The 15,151-nt window shown below is 46.1% G+C and overlaps 1 long non-coding RNA gene across 1 annotated transcript in view; it reads right to left on the bottom strand.

Annotated features, from left to right (window-relative positions):
* Positions 1-14,883, bottom strand: part of LOC137622040 (uncharacterized) — a 68,189-nt gene extending 53,306 nt beyond the window's left edge. Inside the window, exon 1 of the long non-coding RNA XR_011040335.1 lies at positions 14,734-14,883. This is a non-coding gene — a long non-coding RNA (uncharacterized lncRNA). The remainder of the gene's footprint in view (positions 1-14,733) is intronic.
* Positions 14,884-15,151: the final 268 nt, after the last annotated feature.

The raw sequence follows: 15,151 nt of genomic DNA, 5'->3' as shown, positions 1-15,151 counted from the left end.
TTCCAAGCTGTGTAGTGATATTCACGACGAGACGGAGAGGCTTCTTTTGATCTGGATAAAGGAGAAACAGTTGGCAGGAGATAGCGTGACCGAGACAATCACATGCGAGAAAGCCAGTCGAATCTATGATGACTTGAAAGGGAAGCAAGCAGCCGAGAAAGGGGAGACTTCGACGCCAGCGGAAACCTTCAAAGCCAGTCGTGGCTGGCTGGATAATTTCAGGAAAAGGACTGGGATACACTCGGTTGTGAGGCACGGGGAAGCAGCATGTTCCGACGCAAAAGCCGCGGCAGACTTCGTCACAACCTTTGCCTCGGTTATCTCCCAACATGGCTTCATCCCCCAAGAAGTCTTCAACTACGATGAGACTGGCCTTTTCTGGAAGAAAATGCCCAGGACCAGGAGGACTATCATCACGATATAGGAGAAGAGACTACTGAGCAATAAACCCATGAAGGACCGGTTACCTCTAGCCTTGTGTGCCAATGCCAGCAGTGACTGTAAGGTCAAGCCACTGCTGGTGTACCACTCTGAAAACCCATGCGCTTTCAAGAGTCAAAGGATCTTGAAAGAGAAACTGCAAGTGATGTGGCGCGCTAATGCTAAGGCTTGGGTTACCCGGCATTTCTTCACAGAATGGGTTAATCTGTGCTTTGGTCCTGCAGTCAAAAAATATTTGGCTGAGAAAAACCTGCCATTGAAATGTCTCTTGTTCATCGACAAAGCCCCTGGTCACCCTCCTGGTCTCGAAGAGGACATTCTTGATGAATTCAGGTTCATCAAGGTCCTTTATCTTCCGCCCAACACCATGCCACTCCTCCAGCCCATGGACCAACAAGTTATTTCCAACTTTAAAAAACTGTACACGAAGCATTTGTTCCAGAAATGCTTCAATATCACAGACAACACCAATCTCACCCTTCAGGAATTTTGGAAAGAACATTTCAATTTTCAACATCGTGCATTGTTTGAAAATTATAGACGATGCATGGCAGGGTGTCACAAGACGAACTCTTAATTCAGCGTGGAAGAAATTGTGGCCAGCTTCCGTCGCTGAGAGGGACTTTGAAGGGTTTGATACGACGGACCCTGATGACCCAGAACCTGTTGTGATGGATGAAATCATGTCTCTTGGAAAGTCCATGGGGCTATAGGTAGACGAGGAAGACGTGAACGACCTTGTTGAGGAGCGTCAGGAAGATCTCACGACACAGGAATTGATCGAGCTCCAGGAGATGCAACATTCGTAGGTGTTGCAGGAGCTCGGTAGCGAGCAGGTGGTGGAAGACGAAGGCCGCCTTTCTACGGCAGAAATCAAAGACATGTCAGATAAGTGGCAGGAGTTTTCTAATTTTATGGAAAAGAGGCACCCGGACAAGTTGGCGAGCAGCCGTGCGTTAGCCTTTTGTGACGACACTTGAGTGCGTCATTTTCGCAACATATTGAAGGGTAGACAGAAGCAAACATCCTAGAGAGGTGCCTTTTAAAAAGGCCGTCAAAAAGTGCAGGTGAAAGTGAGGCAAAAAGAGCCAAGCCGGAAGAAGATAAACATTTTATTTTTAGGTGTGTGTACAGTAAGCTAATTTCATTTAAGTTAAATTTAAAGTTGAATTTCATTTGAGTTAATTTTAAAGTTGAATTTCATATAAGTTGAATTTAAAGTTAAGGTTATGTTACATAGTGTTACAAAGTGTTGCGTACCGAACGTGTTGCCGTCAAGTCTCTCCTCCCGGGCCTCTCTCCCTCCTCCTCCTCCTCCACACACACCGCCATTAGGTAAGAAGGTAAGAACTCCATAATAATGTTAAATTTCATAACCAGTTCATAGCCTTTATTATTTTGTTAGCGTAGGATGTTGCTTACAACATTTAAAAACATGTTTTTCCTCTATAATATACTGTTTTTACGGTTTTTTTCAGAGGGTGGGAAGGGATTAATTTGTTTTCAGTTATTTTATATGGGAAAAATTGGTATTAGTTTATTTATGGACATTAATAATGTAGCGTATTTTAACTTAGTTAAGGAAGTCTTTTGTAGTATTTCTGTATAATATCAACTGTCGCAAATGCCTAGTTCTTTATATATCGACGATCAAACTCACGCTATTCATGTCTTCCTCCCAGATTTTTTCTAAGTCTGTTGTTATTGTTGACTGTGTCTTGTTTTTGCTCAAATGAGCCCGTCACCACTATAATCCGCAGACAAACTAGTCCACTATGACGTTTGGCCAATCACAGCGCCTATCCACTATGACGTTACAGGTTTGGCCAATCACAGCGCTACAATACATTATCTTACCCAGGTCTTTCATTTCGTTCTTAGACATGGAGGCCATAGCAAGCACGTCATCTCATATTGCACAAGAAGTTGAAATTCCATCTTCTTGTCCTGACTGTTTCCTAACTTACAATGAATTTGTTGTAACTTATTCGGGGAATATTGAAAAACTAGTGGATTAGGTCTATCTGCTGAGTCATCAGCAGCCACTGCCTGGCCCTCCCTGGTCCTAGCTTGGGTGGAGAGGAGGCTTGGGCACTGATCATATAATATATGGTCAGTCTCTAGGGCATTGTCCTGATTGCTAGTGCAATGTCACTGTCCCTTGCCTCTGCCGTTCATGAGCAACCTTTAAAACCTTTAAAACACAATTTAATTTTACAAAATAAAAATTGTCCTGCATGTCAACGAACCTTGGCAATGGCTTCACGTTTTCCTCAAAGCAGCAGCACATCTTTATGAACCAACAGTTTAAGGTAAGCTTCATCAATTTATAGAGTATATTATAATGGTGATAGTATAACAATGTATACAGCAGTACCATCACTTTGGATTTGGTTTGATGGATGTGTTAGGTAGTGGCCGTAAGGAGGGGGGGGGTCGCATGGGCTAAGCCTAGGTAGTGGTACAGGACCCTAGGTTAGGTGGTTGTATTAGGTTCGGTAGTGCTCCGAACATCACTGTGGCCTTAAGGGGGGGTCGCAGGGGGAGCGGAGCCCCCTCCCCCCGGGTAGGCCTAGGTAGGGGTACAGGGCCCTTTAGGCTAGGTTAGGTGGGTTTATTATGTTCGGTAGTGCCCTGAAAATCACTGTGGCCTTAAGGGGGGTCGCAGGGGGGGGGGGTGCCCCCCCCGTAGGGGTAAAGGGGGAGGGGTGGTGGAAGGATAAGTATTCATTCGCGATGGAAACAAACCTGAAAATCATTCAAATCACATCATAATACAACAGAAAAACCTATATTTTATGTTGAAAGCAATTAATGTCCATAAGTAAAAAAATAACGAAAAATTCATCTGAGATACGAGGAAATTGAAATACGAGCTCGGTCCCAGAACGGATTAAACTCGTACCTCAAGGTATTACTGTATACCGAAGTCTGGCCTATTCTTTACATATTCTCCTCTGCCTTCATACAAGAGACAACACTTAGATTACCAAACAACTCTTCTTCACCCAAGGGGTTAATTACTGTAATGTAATTGTTCAGTGGCTACTTTCCTTTTGGTATGGGTAGAAGAGACTCTTTAGCTATGGTAAGCAGCTCTTCTAGGAGGACACTCCAAAATCAAACCATTGTTCTCTAGTCTTGGGAGTGCCATAGCCTCTGTACCATGGTCTTCCACTGTCTTGGGTTAGAGTTCTCTTGCTTAAGGGTGAACTCGGGCACACTATTCTACCTTATTTCTCTTCCTCAAAGTTTTTATAGTTTATACAGGAAATATTTGTTTTAATGCTGTTACTGTTCTTAAAATATTTTATTTTTCCTTGTTTCTTTTCTTCACTGGGCTTCTTTCCATGTTGGAGCCCCTGGGGTGGTGGTGGTGGTGATGATGATGATATCATCCTGCTATTTTTTCTATCCCAGCATTTGAAGAACCTCCTAATTATTGTACAAGAAGAAGAGAGCTGCAGAACTGCATAATTTGGAAGTAAATGGAGAGCGTGATCTTGAAAACAAATATCTGGTTTTCAAAGTGAAACGGTATCATAAGTGAGATCAGGAACCACAAGGGTCTAAGCATGTGGCCGTGTCTAAGCCCACCATTTGGTAAATAAACGGATTTTGAGCGAAGCGAAAAATCTATTTTTGGGTGAGATAGCCATGGCGTCCTGATGGAAGGTTCCTTTTTGGTAGCTTCCTTGGGTATATAACTACTAAGATATTCCCAGAGAATTTAACCACAGGTTATCACAGAATTCTAACTTCTGGAGCGAGTATCCTAAAGGTTTCCCTTTAAGACATCGTATATCAACAGGGGACGTATGTATTAACGCGCCACATAGCTATCTGCACCCCACATAGAGTTAACACTTCGATGTGGAGGGGCGGAGAATAGCTGGGGAGCCGTTCCACAGCTAAACTCGTCCGTGGCTACTTTTGGTACTCAAAACGTAAACAAACGGGCGCCATTGCTAAATGACGTCACGTCCGTCCTCATCCTGATGTCAGTTGCTTGCCGATCACCATAATACAGCAGGACAGGGTGGGGCCTGAAAGGCTGTATCGTGGTAGATTTCCCCTTGTAGAGTAAGTGCCGAGGGCTTTGAATAGGGTAAGCATAGTGACCTCGATAGAGGTTCCGTGGGGATGAAACTTCCTGCCCCCCCTGGCAGAGAAGTCCCAACGGACATGCTGAGGATCAAAGTGGTCATCGAAGGGCTACCCACCTTGCGGGGAGAACGTGAAGAACTCGGAGACAAGACAGAATGGTTGATATTCATATAGGAACATTCACAATGACAGACAAGTGGTGGTTAGGCACTATGTTCTGTAACAAGAGAACAATCTGGTCTCGAAGGTATAGCGCAAGTAAGTATTCAGTTAGTAATATTACATAGCATAGGTGAGTATATAATATGGATTGAATCTTATTATTCTTCATCATCATATTTTAAAGAAAAGGGGATAATGAAACTATGACAACCATGTATTTCATAGTATAAGTAGGAGCGGATTGAGACGCACAAGTAATAAAATGGAAATTTTATTTCACAATTGCAGAATATGGTAAATAAATGCAATAAGGGATGTAAAAGTGATTTACAATAAATTATAATGTACATAGTAATGAAAGACTTCGCTCTTGAATCTGAAAGAAAATTTCAAATTATTAGAAGGCACAGGTTCCAGAGGAACGTCAGTCTTTAATAAGGAAAAAAACATCATGCTCTAGGCATGCGGCACTCATGTGACGACTATGACATTTCACCTTGTAAAGAACAGTCTATGAAAAAACACTAAGTGTCTCTGAAATCACTACGTATCACACGAGGGTCAACATAGGCACCCGAAGAGTTAAAGTCCAAAGTAACTCACTGTTCTATGCAGAGTTAGGTGCAGGTTTCATAACACTACCTGCGGCTAGCACGAAATGTTTGACTTCATGCACTTGTTTCGCGTAATGCTTGAAGAAAACACGCGAGGATTTTCAGCCTGTGAAACTCTTGAGGCTTTCGAAATTCATGCTCTGAAAGAAATTCAGAGACGAAGCGACTTTTCTAGGATCATGACCTGCGTGTGTACTGCCAGGATCCGCTCTGCGAATGAAGTAGGTGATTTTCGCTCTTAGTTGTTTCAGTGACAGGTCGCTACCCGATGTTTCTCCTTTGAAGAGTTGGCCTCCACCAAAGTCAGAAGTTCTACGAAGATAGACCTTGAGGCTCTCTAATGGACATAGAGAGGTATCTTCTTTCAGGGGGCAGATTCTCCAAGGGCCCAATCTTTTGGTGGGTAGTTCGTTTTTAGCGAGAAACGTCGGATCTGGGAAGAGGGTAAGGTCTCCTGAGTCTGTAAACAGGACGTGACCCTCGTCTCTTGATAATGCCACTATTTCGCTGACTCGGGCTCCTGAGGCAAGAGCAAAAAGAAATATAACTTTTTGAGTCAGATCCTTAAGAGGGCACGAATCGTTGTCCAAGTTGGAGGCAAAATGGAGCACCTTGTCCAGGGACCAGGAGATAGGTTTTGGTGGAGGTGCTGGGCGTAGACAAGCGCATGCCTTCGGCAGTTTATTGAAGATGTCGCTGGACAGATCAATCTGGAAGGCGTACAGTAGTGGTCTAGTCAAGGCCGATTTGCAGGTAGAAATCGTGTTGGCTGCTAAGCCCTGTCCATGAAGGTGAATGAAGAAGGACATGCAAAAATCAATTGTGATTTCCGTAGGATTTTTTGCATTGATGAATGAGACCCATTTTCTCCAGGATGATTCGTATTGCCGTTGTGTGGATTCGGTCTTGTATTCCTCGAGGAAGTCGAGACTTTTCTTCGAGATCCCAAACCTCTTCTTCGCGGCTAGGGAGAGAAAATCATGAGATGAAGGTCCCTGACTTTCAATGATGAAGCGAAGACAGTCGACTTCTGTACTTGCTGGGAGAGAACTGGGCCCGGGAGAGGGATCAGTGTGGGTTGTAGCTCCAGGACTAGGGGGTACCAGTTGTTCCGGGGCCACATGGGAGCCACTAGGGCCGCTGTCCCTTTGAAGGTTCTCAGTTTGGAGAGGACTTTCAGCAGAAGGTTGGTGGTAGGGAACAGGTAGATCCTGGACCATCTGTTCCAATCCAGTGACATGGCGTCCACTGCTTCTGCCTAGGGGTCCTCGTACGGGGCCACATATCGAGGAAGTTGATTGTTGTCGCTCGTTGCGAAGAGATCGATCTGAAGTTCTGGGACTTGGTGAGAGATGAAGGAGAAGGATCTTGCGTCTAGAGACCATTACGACTCTATCGGGTTTGTCCGAGATAGAGCGTATGCCGTCACGTTGCGGAATCCTTGTAGATGAACTGCAGACAGGTGCCATTTCTTCCTCTCTGCTAGACGGAAGATTGGGAGAAGCACCTGATTTATCTGGGGCGATCTTGAGCCTTGGCGATTGAGACATCGAACTACCACCGAGTTGTCCAGGGTTAGACAAATATGGATCGAGGAAGGCGGGGAGAGTTTCTTCAGAGTTAGAAGGACCGCCATGGCCTCCAAGATGTTGATGTGAAACGTCTTGAATAGGGGAGACCATGTTCCTTGAGCCTGTTTTTGGGAGTGACCTCCCCAACCCTCCAGCCAAGCGTCCGTGTGGATGTTGAGTGATGGAGGTGGGTGTTGAAGAGGGATGGACCTCTTCAGGGCCTTTGCTTCCGACCACGGCGTTAGGAGTAACCGAAGTCTGTTTGGGAGCCGTCTCTTGAGGTCTCTTCGAGCGATGGATGCGGAACATCTCCAGACTCCCGCGGCATCCTTTAGCTGTGCACGTAGCACTGGGTTTGTCACTGAGGCGAACTGTAGAGAGCCTAGAACTCGTTCCTGCTGACGTCTTGAGATCCATTTAGACTTCAGCAGTCTTTTGACAGACCCTGCTATTTCCTTCCTTTTCTTCTATGGGATGGAAAGGCGGTGTGACTGAAGATTCCACTGGATTCCTAACCATTGGAACTTCTGAGCTGGAGAGAGGCGAGATTTCTTTCTGTTTATCTTGAATCCCAGGTATTCCAGAAACTGGGTGACTTTGTCGCAGGATCTTAGACAATCTTCGGGCGATGGAGCCCAGACCAGCCAGTTGTCGAGGTAGGCCATCACCTGGACGCCGCGGAGGCGGAGCTGTTGAACGATGGCGTCTGCCAGCTTTGTGAAGATCCGTGGGGCCACATTGAGGCCGAAGGGCATGGCCCTGAAAGCGTAGCTTTTCCTTTGGAGTCGAAATCCTAGGTAGGAGGAAGCGTGGTGGTTCATTGGAACGTGCCAGTAGGCATCCGCCAGGTCTATGAAGACCGTGTAGGAACCTTGAGGCAGAAGGGTCCTTATCTGTTGAAGAGTCAGCATCTTGAACTTGTTGTTCACTATGAACTTGTTGAGGGGGAATAAGTCTAGAATGACCCTGAGTTTGTCAGAGTCCTTCTTGGGGATGCAAAACAGTCTCCCTTGGAACCTGGTTGACTTTACCCTCCTTATCACCTTCTTGTTCAAGAGTTCTAGGACATATTCTTCCAGAAGGGGGGTTGACTGTTGGAAGAACTGCTGGAAGGTTGGGGGTGGTTGAGTCCAGCTCCAGCCTAGACCTTTCTTGACGATGCTGTGTGCCCAGGGATCGAAGGTCCAACGATCCTAGAATTGGCGGAGTCTTCCTCCCACCGGAAGCACTTCATTGCTTCTGGTTTCCCGAGGGTTTACTACCTCGGCCGCTAGCTCCCTTTCCTCCTCTGCCTCTGGAGGGACGGCGAGATGCGTCTCTGCCTGCACCTCTGTTTGAGCCTCTACCTTTGGGACAAAAGGTAGTTGACTGTTGCTCGAAAGCAGGGGTGAAAACCGGCGACTGTGACAAGACCGGTTGGGTGACCAGCTGAAAGGTCTGCTGTGGCTGAGCTGCTACTTGGGGAGTAGCGGATCCCGGAAACTGCCGTCTCTGTTGACGTTGCTGGGGTTTTGGTTTTGTGGGTTTCCTCTTAGGTTGAGGGCCGTCGTCCTGAGAGGATTTCCTTTTCTTCGACATGCCCCACATGTGGAGAAGGTTCCTGTTCTCCGTGGCGGCCTTGTCGGTGATCTCTTTCACAAGGGAGGAGGGAAAGAGGTGCTTACCTCAGATGTTGGAGGAAATCAGCCTCCGGGGTTCGTGTCTCACTGTGGCACTGGAGAACACGAATTCACGACAGGCTCTACGAGCCTTCGTGAAGCTGTACAGATCTTTTACTACGGTCGCCAAATGTGTTTTGGTGAGAACCATGTAGTAGTCAGGGACCCTAGTGTCACCGGCCATGACTTCGAGCTGTACCTGGAGGGACATGGATGCGGCGAGCCTTTCCTTCGTGTCATGTTCCCGAAGAAGGAGATGATCATTAAGTTTCGGGAGGTCTTCGTTAAACTGATGGCCAGCGACATCAGGTTCTAGTTTTCCCACCACAAATGTTGACTGGACATCCTTCCAGTGTCTAACATCAGGGGGAGTAGTCAGGGAGAAGGGTCTGCACTCCTCCAGTGCAGGGCAAGGTTTTCCTTCTTCCACTGCTTTATGTACCGCAGTGAAGGCCTTTTCCAAGAAGGGGAGGGTCGCATCGTCTGGTGCGACATAGGTAGGGTGCTTCTTGCTAAGCGCCGGAAGTTTCGAGCAGGTGAAGCCCCTACTTTTCACTGTATTGGCCAGCATAGCCTAGGCCTTCGCGAGATCGAACACTATCACCTCCTTTGGTTCGGTCTCTTCTTTAGAGGCAGGTTCGGATAGAAGTCGGACGTAACAGTCCGGATAAGCCTCAAAGTTCGGGAAGAATTCCACTTCTTCCAGCACAATCGAGCCGATCTTTTCGCTTATGAAGATCTTGCCCGTTGTAATTGGCATGTGCTCGGCATACCTCCAGGGGTTGGTATCTGAGCAAGCGGGGAGGTCCTTAACCAAAATCCTTTTCGGCTGCTTCGAACTTCCCATGTTGGTCCTGAAGAACTCATGCGTCCTGCGGAGTTTCTTATCCATGAGAGCCTCAAGCATTTTGAAGATCTCCTGGGTGTTGGATGGGGTGGGATCCGGGGGTAGCGGATGTAGACGGAAGTGATACATCCGTCAGGGTAGGAGTCGGTGTGGGGGTGGAAGGCAGAGCGACCTCCTGCTCTGACTCAGGGTATTCCACCTGGTCTTCCTCATAGTCCAATTCTTCGCCCATGAGGTTCCTCTCCGTATTCTCCGACACTTCCGACATACGTTCCGCGTTGTCGGCATCCAAACGGCACTCGTGCATGGACTGAGCCATGACTACGTCCGGTTCCACCGTTATCTGGACGGTGGGGATCTGATCCTTGGGGACCACAGCGTCTGGGGATGCCTTAGGGAAAAGCAAGGCCCTCAAGTCTTCGGTGGCAAGGTATGGTCCGGTGGTGTTCTTTTGGAAGCCACGCACCCACTAGCGTAGCTTCTCTCGAGAAGCGTCCCTAACCTCCGCTGAAGGAGGATTGTTGAACACCTCGACCAGGCGGTCCTTGCAGACTGTACAGTTCTGCGGGTTCCAAAACTTCAGATCGCCTTTCTTGTTGGCGCAAGGGGCGTGGGTCCTACACGCCGTGTGCCCGTAGAAGTGCGGGCGCTTCACTCCACAGAAGTTGTGGTCACACTTCACGTACTCCTCCTGTAAGAGAAAGAGCACATGAGTATATGGAAGTCATACCAATGACTTATATTATTCTAAAGTTAAATTTTAAAAGGTTAATTTTAACTTAATCTTAAGTAATTAATAACTTTGTGATGTTAGAGAGTGGAGTGGGAAATGAAGTAGATAAACACATACTCCGTGTATCACGCCAGGCTGGTTACCGTAACCTTATCCATAGGCAATTTGTTTGTGGCCAAGGACACAAGGCAGAATTCTTCATAGATTGCCAGGGAGGCAAAGGGAATTCTAGCAGGAATTGCCTAAGATATAAATCTGGGACTGAGACCACTCAGGCCATTAAAATGGGGGTGTAGAAGACCCCATAGGGTAACGGTTTCCGGCAACCAGCCGTGCTAAGATACACACAGCATGCTGGAAAATTGTGATATGCAAGAAGACAGCACGGCTACTAATAGAACAGTAAGACAATACCTATCTATTTATGTAGCCAAGCCATCTGGCTGCAGTGTAGGGGTATCAGCATGGTGTTGATAGCTGGGAGAAGGGGTGCAAGTCTCTTGGCATCTCCGGAAGGCTCCGGCAGACCGACGGCACACCGGAGGCCGCTCCAGCAGAGTTTCTGGCATTAGTGAAGACACATAGAGAAGTCAGGAGTAATTCCAGGATAGCGGCGGCACGCCGGTGGGAGGCGGCGGCTCCGGCAGCCGGCTTGGTCACAGGAACAAAGGATAGGTTATAGCAAAACTGGACCGCCGGCAATGGATGCCGGCACGCCGGGGGCCGGCCCGATGGACGGACGACCGAAGCTAGGAGGTATGAGGGTAGGCCATCGGCTGTACGCCAACGGGAGGCGGCAGCACTCCGGCACACGGAGGACTGTCGGCCAAGGGGGAACAAGGAATGTGTCATCAAGGGGGAGGGCGGTATCGCCGGCAGTAGAGGCGGCAAGGGACCAGCACCAGGACAGTGAAAAGAGACAGAAAGAGGGATGGAAGGGGTAAGGACACGAACCCCAAAGCATCCCACCTGAATGGGTGTACCCATGATAGAGGCTAGCCCTATCACCCAATGGCAGGGGGCCGCAGGCGGCCGGGAGCCAGGGTAGCCCAAGGGAGGGCTAGGGAACACCCAAGAGGGGGGAGAACCCCTGCGGACAAAACGCATCCAGTGGCTAACCCCATAGGACACTTTGAAGGGTATATGTACCAGAGCGGACTGCACACAGGGACTCAAGAAAGCCCCGTCACTCCACCCTAAGGAGGAGTTGTAGGACAGGGGACAGATGGGTATAGGCTAACCTAAGTATAGGCTAGGCCATACAAGGGATAGGTGGGGAGGGGAGAAGAGGAGGGTCTTCCATAGGGGAGGCTCTGTACCAAAGCGGCCACCAAGGAAGGGAGGACGCTCCCTAGCCTAAGGTAGGCAGCCTGGCTGAGAACGGTGCATGGGTACCGTTTCAAGCAAGGCACAGAACTAGCTCCCCCCAAGGCCTAACCTAGAGCAGGGATGTTACACCCTAAGCTAGGAAGGCTGGAAGACGTATCGCAATTGCAAGGAAGGTCAGGTAACCTAACCTCAGCAATTGAGGAAGGGCAGGCCGTTCCTCATTCTCGGACACAACCCTAAGGGGGGATCATTCCCTTAGGGAGGACAGAGAAGCCATAGGTACTCTGGTATGAACTTGATCCCCTTACATGGTAGGGGGAGCAAGGCTACACAGAGGGAATGCCCTAAGGCAGGGGGTGAAGGGAGCATATAGGGGTCCTACATTTAGGTTAGGTTAGAAAGGCACACTATCAAACCTATTCCCTATATGGTCCCTGAAGGCGAAAACACTTGCATCACAGTAAACAGTATCATAAATAATGCCACTATCTTCATAACTTAACCTAGGATCACTGTAATATATCATGCATGAACACTGGTGATAGGTACTCTGGCCTAGGGGCTAAGTTAGCGATCTAGTATGGGGTCAGGCGATGACCGATAAAAAAGCGTCAAAACACGATATATAAAGTTCCTAGCTATGAAGACTAAATAACTAATAGTATCAATTAGTTAAAAAGACCAGAATAAGCTGTTCAGGCTAGCTAAATAACGCATGCAATGTAACAGCGACGCCATAAAATGGCGTGTCCGGAAGCAGCACAGCTCTGCCAGAAAACATAAAATATCTCGAAAAGTAAAAGTTACTTTACGGTCAGAGCTTATTTAAACAATACTGGAACCTGGTACTCAACTTTCCAGAAGAAGGCGAGGCCGAGGGTAGCGACATAACGAAGATGCAAGCCGATGAAAATAGCACAAGGGAAAATCCGACTTAGTAAGGCAAGCTACTAGTAGAAGGATGAGGACGGACGTGACGTCATTTAGCAATGGCCCCCGTTTATTTACGTTTCGAGTACCAAAAGTAGCCACGGACGAGTTTAGCTGTGGAACGGCTCCCCAGCTATTCTCAGCCCCTCCACATCCAAGTGTTACCTCTATGTGGGGTGCAGATAGCTATGTGGCACGTTAATACATGCGTCCCCTGTTGATATACGATGTCTTAAAGGGAAACCTTTAGGATACTCGCTCCAGAAGTTAGAATTCTGTGATAACCTGTGGTTAAATTCTCTGGGAATATCTTAGTAGTTATATACCCAAGGAAGCTACCAAAAAGGAACCTTCCATCAGGACACCATGGCTTGAGCCCAAAAAGAAGGACCAAGTACTTTAAGTTTGGTGGGTGTGGTTATGTAAGGTTGCATAAATGTATTCCCAAAAGCCATGAATTCCCAGTAAATGAAACACCTACATATTTCAATTAGAATAAAGCTTAAAATCGTAGGAAACATACAGTACTATTAAACGGATAAATCTTATTTCATTATCCAAAACCTATCCCAGGTCTATTAAAAAAATTTACCAAATTTCCAATAGGGTAAACTAGGATAAACCCTATGCCTACACTAGGTGTCGGGAATTTCGAACTGATCATTCGAAGGTCCCGCCATTTAACTCCACAAACGCTACGTTAAATTGAGGGAAGGCTGGAAGATCTCGCGGGCGTTCAGACAAATGACTGTGGTCTAATACGCGACGGTATTAGGGCCTAAAACTTAACCACCTGGTGGGGAAGGAGCGGGTGTTAAAGAAATTGAGTACAGGTATTTGTAATTTATGAATCACGAATGTAACGTCACGTTACTATACCACGATGAAAATGTCTTATGTATATGTTTAGAGCCAAGGACTCCCTAAGTTGGTGGATTACGGCAAATTATGGCCTTCAGCCGAAACATTAAGCTCCCCCTTGTATTTAAAGTAAGACTTTAACAGTTTCTCAGTCTTGTGGTAGATAAAGAAGCTTTAACCAACACCTTATAAATTAATAAGGTAAGAATTCCCCCCCCCCCTCTGCCAAGGATACTTTAGTTAGCGCGGAAAATCGTTGCTTTCATCGAAGCTGCAGGAGCTACGGTCGTCCTCTTTGCCTAATATCCCCCAAACAAGTAAGTTGTCTCTATTGTTACGTCTCTGCTCCTTGTATAACTAGGTCGGTTTCCCCATAGTTTTTTGTAAGTGTGATGCGAGTTTTGTATCTGTACATATTTCGGTGATCCTTGTGATTGGGGACCAGATTCATTCACTAAATTATGGTAGAAAGCTTTGGTATGTGGTCTACCAAGGTATTTTGTTAAAATTGGGTGTATTTTGTTCTCCTTTTCAGTCCGATGTGGACCTAGTGTCCCACGAGCACATGTAATTGTTTCGGGATATTTCATTTATTAAGCAGTATAAATTTTTTAATATGTTATTCCCCTATTAAATAACTATTTTTGTAATAAAATTGTAAAGTGTAGCCGTATTTTATTTGATTCCTGGGCGGTTTTGGGAGGCTTGCTTCTTCAAGGTCTTGTTATCTGCCCTAAACATCGGGCTTAGAACTAATCACATAATTGTCGAAGTGAAATTCACGACACTAGGCATCACGATTAAATTCTATTATAAAACCAGTGCCGTTGCAATTCAAATTGGCCATGCTTCAAGTCAGATTAAAGGCATGTAATTTAATCCAAAATTAATATTCCATAGGTAAAATCTGACAATTACTCCCAGACACCATACAATTAGCCTAATAACTCTATCCTAACCTAACATAGGGTGTCGTCCTATCTGACCAAATCTATCGTTGGTTGTGTCTATTATTTAAAACAATTTTACCTTTAACAAGGAATAGAACTCTCTTGAAATGCCTCATTGACCTTAATAAGCATCTGGTGATAAACTCAAGTACAAATAAATATCCATTTCGTTAGAAAACAAATAAAACACTGGGGTTTTCGCCTTAACTACGAAAAGGTGTGGTAGCTTCTTGGAAACGTCCCTGATGGGCATTATAGTGCACTGGGGTTTAAGTTCCGCTCAAGTTCTATAGTTTCTTGTGGTGTCTTTACATTCACCACATTTGTGAGCTAAGACCTGCAGATTCATTATAAGCCATTGCCTGACCCCTCCCTGGTTCTAGCTTGGGTGGAGAGGGGGCCTGTCAATTGTCAATGCCCCTTCTCTGTTTCATCATAAGCGACCCTTAAAATTCTAAATGCTGCAGTTGACCACATGTGAGAAAACAATTAAAATTTTCCAGAAAGTGACAGATCATCACAATACTTACGAATCTCCTTAGAAAGACAATTACATGTCCTCTTCGTTCCTCTTTAGAGACAAAATTTCAATGAAATTCAAGTTCCGCGAAATTATCATATTAATTAAGGTGGATAACACAGACCGGAGTGTTGACTTGGGTTACGTAACAGGGGACTTACGTTACGGACTTAAGGTAAAGTGTTGTCAGATGGGTTAGTCTAAAAATCCCCAAAGCCCAAAAATCTCCATTTCCACAAATATATTTTCTTCATGTAGGCTTTACTAATATTGAAATTACTAACTATACTTTATGTAAGTGCAAGTAAACTAATTGCGACATCATAAATGTTTACTCATCTTTGTCTTTTCATAGAAATTTTTACTGAATATCCCAATCAGTCACCTAAAACCCCCAAATGTAGGGACAAATCTCCATATCTGGCAGT

The sequence above is a fragment of the Palaemon carinicauda genome, chromosome 28 (assembly GCF_036898095.1).
Source record: "Palaemon carinicauda isolate YSFRI2023 chromosome 28, ASM3689809v2, whole genome shotgun sequence".
NCBI lineage: Eukaryota > Metazoa > Arthropoda > Malacostraca > Decapoda > Palaemonidae > Palaemon > Palaemon carinicauda.
Note: the sequence above shows the minus strand (reverse complement) of the source record. Positions and strands in the feature narration are given on the sequence as shown.